The sequence below is a fragment of the Ascaphus truei genome, chromosome 2 (assembly GCF_040206685.1).
Source record: "Ascaphus truei isolate aAscTru1 chromosome 2, aAscTru1.hap1, whole genome shotgun sequence".
NCBI classification, from domain to species: Eukaryota; Metazoa; Chordata; class Amphibia; order Anura; family Ascaphidae; genus Ascaphus; species Ascaphus truei.
The window spans coordinates 159,800,485-159,806,484 of record NC_134484.1 but is presented as its reverse complement, the minus strand read 5'-3'; positions in this window follow the sequence as shown (position 1 = coordinate 159,806,484).

The following is a 6,000-nucleotide window of genomic DNA, read 5'->3' as shown; positions in this document are numbered from 1 at the left end:
GTGTGCTTCAAATTATTATATGAAGATTTCACACATCTAAGAGATCCAGCGTGTAGTAATGTTGGTATACATTAGAGAATGCTTTGAATGTGTAACGCATGATCAAATGTAAATGTAGCTGTTTGTTTTCATGTTAACATGTACTTTGTGACCTCCCTCTTTTGATGACATCTGCAATTGGACACTCAATAACATTGCATGTTTACATTGTACACGATGCATTATAATCACTTCATGCCTAGTTATACACAGATCTATAATAGTTACTCATTTTTACACGATTGAAACATAATCAATAGCAAGTATCCTGATGGAATTAAATTATGCATATGCACAGTACAATTAGTTCATGTGAACATGTGACAATAACATGCAAAATTAGACATGTAGCAACGTAATTTTTCAACGTCGATGTCATGGTTGTATCCTAATGAGATGACTGAGTGTTGCATTCAGAAGTGGTATATGCATTACACATTCCAGAAATACTTGCGAATAAATGGTTGTACAAAGCTTAACGTTACATCATTGTCAATATCATGATTGTTTGGAAGAAGCTTGTGGGGAGCGCAGATTTTCACCATATAAAGGGAAGGAAATATATAATAGTGAAATATGTCCAAACACCTGTAGCAATATGTATGGGGATCGAGAATAAGAACTCACATTCTCCCAGTTAAAATACAGCATTGGAAGACAATCTGAAGACTCTGTAGTTTGCAGGGGGGTCTTGCTTTGGGTACTCTCCCTGGTGTCAGTGGAACAAACCCTCGATGGAAACAGAGACAACTCTAGTGCAACATTGTATGTTCACTAATGATATATTCAATAAAAGCAGTGGTAATTCACACTTACATTAGCACCATGTGCATAGACACATAACAATCAAAGCGCAGCAGCAGTATACACCATCTACCCCACTCCCGGGATCGCGTCGCGTCACTTCCGGTCCGGCCCGTCGCGTCACTTCTGGTTTCGCGATCGATCTTGAAATGGGTCCACACGGGTTCTGGGGCATGGGGGGCACACTCTGAGTTGCTGCTAGTTCACTCTACGCGTTTCGCTGGTGTGGCAGCTTTGTCAGGAGTCCGATCTGGAACAACTCTCAGCTGCTCAGACACACACAGAGGCTGCAATCTGACTCCCCTGCAGCGTGTGTGTGTGTGTGTGTGTGTGTGTGTGTGTGTGTGTGTGTGTGTGTGTGTGTGTGTGTGTGTATATACATATATAGATAGAGATACAGAGAGACTACAGATATATTCATACAGTTTACAGATCTGTTATTGTAACCAAAAATCATACATGATCACATGCCAACATTATGAACTATGAAAGAAGATTAAGGTAAGTAATGTCTTACAGAGTTAAGACACCAGAAAACATAACATTAAAATGTATGCTGTTATGGGGGTCTTCCGGTGACGTCACCAAGTATGGACGGGTAAGCGTGGAGCTCCGTGGACCCGCTTACACATAATCAACAGAAATCACCTTCTCCACTCGAATATACTAAATATTTTTGGCACTCTGAAAATCCCAGGGAATAAAGAATGTCCAACAAGGGGAAAAAACCCGCAAGTCAAGGGGTCTCTAGATACGTTTCGCCGTCCCAGAAAAGAACTGAGGAGCCGGGCAAAAAGCAAGATGGCGGCGGAGCACGAGGACCGGCAGTAACCACGAGTTTCCGGGTGCAACAGAGGGAGAGCCCAGAGGCAGACGAACCGGTGACCCGACTATACCTGGAAGAACTATTTACTGCCATGCACGCAAAGCTCCATGTGTCCCTACAAGCAGACATAAAGGAGGCAGTAAAAGACATAAGGCAGGAGATTGCTAACTTGTCGGAACGGACGGCGGAGATTGAAACCAAAGCGGAGGGAACCCTTAAAAAGCTGACCGCGGCGGAGGCAGAGATAATCCGACTAGGGGAGGAAATAATAGCTCTCAAAGAAGGACAAGAAGAGCAAGAAAACCGGGACAGACGGCAAAATTTGCGTGTCCGCAACGTCCCTGAGTCGATCTCACCCGCTCAAATTAAACCCTACTTGCTGGAATTATTCTCCATGGTCTGCGGAGATATGGAGGAGAAGGACCTAGAAATCGACAAGGCGCACCGTGCCCTAGGCCCCAAGTCAGACGACTCGAAGAGAAGGCGGGATATAATTGTGCGGATGCATAGCTACTCCTCCAAGGAGAGGATCGTAGCAGCTTGCCGGGAAAGGGAACCCCTGATCTTCCAAGAGGAAACCCTCCTCATGTTCAATGACCTCTCGAGGCTTACGATCAATCGCCGCAAAGAGATGAAACCCCTCACCACCCTTTTGCAGGAAAAAGGAATAAAATATCGGTGGGGGTTTCAAATTAACTGCAAATAAAGGAGGAAGGTTCCTAACTCTTCGGCACCCGGAGGATATGCTGCCGTTTGCGCAGACACTTGGCCTGTCCCCCCCTCCGAGGTGGTTTGAGGCTCCAACCGATCGGGAGCAAGAAGAGAATGGGGACGGCCCTGCGCGCGCCTCTGAGAGAATTGCCGCTCTCCACCATACAAAAAACAAATAACTATCTGAGCAACCCCCGAAAAAATAAATAAATAAATAAATAAATGAAATAAAATAAATAAATATTAAAAAAAAAAACTTGGACTATCTGGCTGCTGGGTGCCTACCTTTTGATCTGCCATCGCCTCCACTGATCCAGGAACCACAGCCACCCGAATCGCCTTTCATGACCCACTCCGTGTAGCTGCCGGAGGACGGGAGAGACCCTCCCTGCTGTCTCCCCAACTGTGGCAAGAGGTCTCCTAAGTCTCGCGTTGTCGACGGGAGCTCTCGGGAGTTGTGATGCATGCCTGCGATACCCTCGCGATCTCCTGGAAATCTCTGTTTAAATGCGAGCTGAAGGTAAAATCAGAGCCCGTCCGGATATGTCGGAGCCCGGAGCAAGGAGGGGAGTGTGGTGCGACCGGGGAGGGGGAGACGATGATCAGGACGATTCTCCCAGCAGGGTAGGACGATTCTCCCAGCAGGGTAGGTGAGGGACGTGCCCTCCACCCCTCTCAATCCCCTGACCCACTGTCCGGCACTCCCCGTTAGTTACCCCCTTCCAGTTTAAGAAGTCCCGGTGCGCACCACTGATTCCCGCAGAGTTGGCCCACCCGACACCGGACCCCATCTGATGTTTGAGTCCGGGGCTCAGATGGGGAAATTGCACCCCTACCCATCCCTGGTTATATTACTCAAATAAACATGGAGATATTTGAAAATTTAGCGTTGCACCCCTTCACCCACCTTCCCGACCCCCTCATCCACCTTCCCTCCCCCAAATTCCCCCCCCACATTCTCCCCTCCCCCCACATCCCCCCTCTAGAGCGAGCAGCGGGACATTCATGCCACATACCCCTGAGACTCTCCGGGTGATATGAGAGCCCTCCGAGGTCCGGGCAGCTGGAAAAACCCGAGGAGAGTCGGGGTTAGAATTAGAGACTGTATCCTCAAACTCTGGTCCCCTCTCTATAAGGTTAAACGCTGCCGAGGGGATCTCTCATAATGTGTAATGCTGTGTAACGCTTGGCTGAGGACCTGGCTAAGCACTCAATAATAAGGTTAAAATAAATGTCTAATGCATATGATTCCCCCCCCACTCTCTCCCCCCCCCCTTCCCACCCCTCCCCCCTCCACCCCCCTCCCCTCCTCCCCTCCTTACCCCCCTCCCCCCCTCTCCCCTCCTCCCCCCCTTCCCCCCATCCCCTCCTCCCCCCCTCTCCTCTCCTCCCCCCCTCTCCCCTTCCCCCCTCTCCCCTTCCCCCCCTCTCATAATGTCTAAGCTGAAGAAACTGTGACTCGCTTGGCTGGTGAATCAGCAAAGCATTCACTTCAAATGTTGAAATAAATGTCTAATGCATGTGATTCTCCCCCCCTCTCCCCTCCCCCTCTACCCCCGCTCTACCCCCCTCCCCCTCTTCCCCCCCTCCTCTTCCCCCCCTCCTCCTCCTCCCCCCTGTATCCCCTAAATCTGGTTCCCCAAATATAATTGTCTAGCACAATGTTAAACGCTGCCGAGTGGATTTGAGGAGCTGGTCCCCTCCCTACATATATTTTGTCAAGACACAGTGCTACCCCACGTAAATGTTCTTAAACTGTAGACCAGATTTACTGAGCAAAAGAAGGTGCCCTCTCATAATGTCTAAGGTGAAGAAACTGTGATTCGCCTGGCTGTGGACTCAGCTAAGCACTCACTTCAAATGTTGAAATAAATGTCTAATGCATATGATTCCCTCTCTTTCCCCCCTCCCCCTACCCCCCCTCTTCCCCTCCCCCTCCCCCCTCCCCCCCTCCCCTCCCTCTCCCCCCCTCCCCTCCCTCTCCCCCCCTCTCCCCCTCTCCCCCCCTCCCACCCCTCATCCCCCTCTCCCACTCCCTCACCCCCCCTCTCCTCCCCCTCCCCTCTCTGGGATATTTCCTAAAGAAGAGAGGTCCAGGGGAAAAGAAAAACAAACTTTAACCCACTGATATCCTGTGCCACTCAGCACGAAAGCTGAGGAATTGTGTTTCTGATTTGATGTGTATATGACGCTAATCTTTCAATAAGTTTAGATATAAGAAATGGTACCTCGTTAAACTATAGACTTTGTAGGGCAATGTTTAAAGTACTAAGTGTCCACCATATTTAACACTCCGTTAATGTTACCCCCCCTCTTTCCTCTCCTTTCCCTCCCTCTACCTGCCCCCCCTCCCCCTTTTTCCTCTTTTTCCCTATCCCCTTTCTCCCCCCTCCCCCAAGAAACTCACCCCTGATCCATAGCGATTGAACCACTAGAAAGGTGAATAGTTTTGCTTGTCTGCGGGTCCACGTTTTCCATGCCCCCTTTGGTAGGCGACACCTTTCCTACCCCCCACGGGCCCTTTGCCCAAATGCCGGCTAATAGTTAAGCCGGTTACAACTCTTTTAGGCCAGTTAAAGGCCTATTCTTCTTCCACCTGTTGTCTGCTGATACTGTCCCAGCAGACCCTCCTGACCCCTCCTCGTCCCCCACCCCGACTCGACTCTCTCTATCACCTCCTGGTACTGTCCCAGCAGGCTAACCAATCAGCTATTAAACTGGTTTCTCTTAACGTAAAAGGTTTACAAAATAACCGAAAGAGGAGGTTAGCTCTGCAAGAAATGAAGAGTTTAGAGGGTGACATTGTTTTCCTTCAGGAGACGCACTTCACATCCCAGGATCCGCTCAAAACTTTCCAAAATGCGTTCCCAATGAGTTATTACTCGTCATTTAGTAGTAAGAAGCGAGGAGTTGCCATTTTAATTCGCCAAGGCACTCCATTCAATCTGACAAAAATAACAACGGACCCAGAGGGTAGATTTCTAGTGGTGTATGGGTCTCTGACTGGCTCTCCGATCACCCTGATCAATCTCTACGCGCCGAATGAAAACCAAAACAAATCCTTAAAAAAAGTACTAGAAGGTGTGGACCCTGAATACTTATCCTCAATAATATTAGGAGGAGACTTAAATATGGTATTAAACCCCATTGAAGATAAGTCATTCAACCCAGGCTGCTTGCCCTCCTCCCAATCACATAGAACTGGGAAAAAATTTAAAGAAATAATTAAAGAGTTCTCCCTTTTGGATATATGGAGAACCCACCACCAAGGACAGAAGAACTTCACCTTTTACTCCCACCCTCCCCAGACGAACTCACGTATCGACTACTTTCTTGCTACCAAGAACATTTTAGAGGCCGCCACTAACTCGGACTTCGGACCGATAACTTGGTCGGACCATGCCCCAGTTACTTTGACACTTTCAATACCTTTTACAAAAACGGTCACTTACAACTGGAAATTGAATGACTCCCTATTAAATGATATCAAAGTAGAGAAATAAATCAAAAAAGCCCTCAAGGAGTATTTCAATGTTAACTGTGGTTCAGTGTCATCCCCAACAATATTGTGGGAAGCCCATAAGGCCACAATTAGAGGTAAGATCATCTCAATTGCCTCC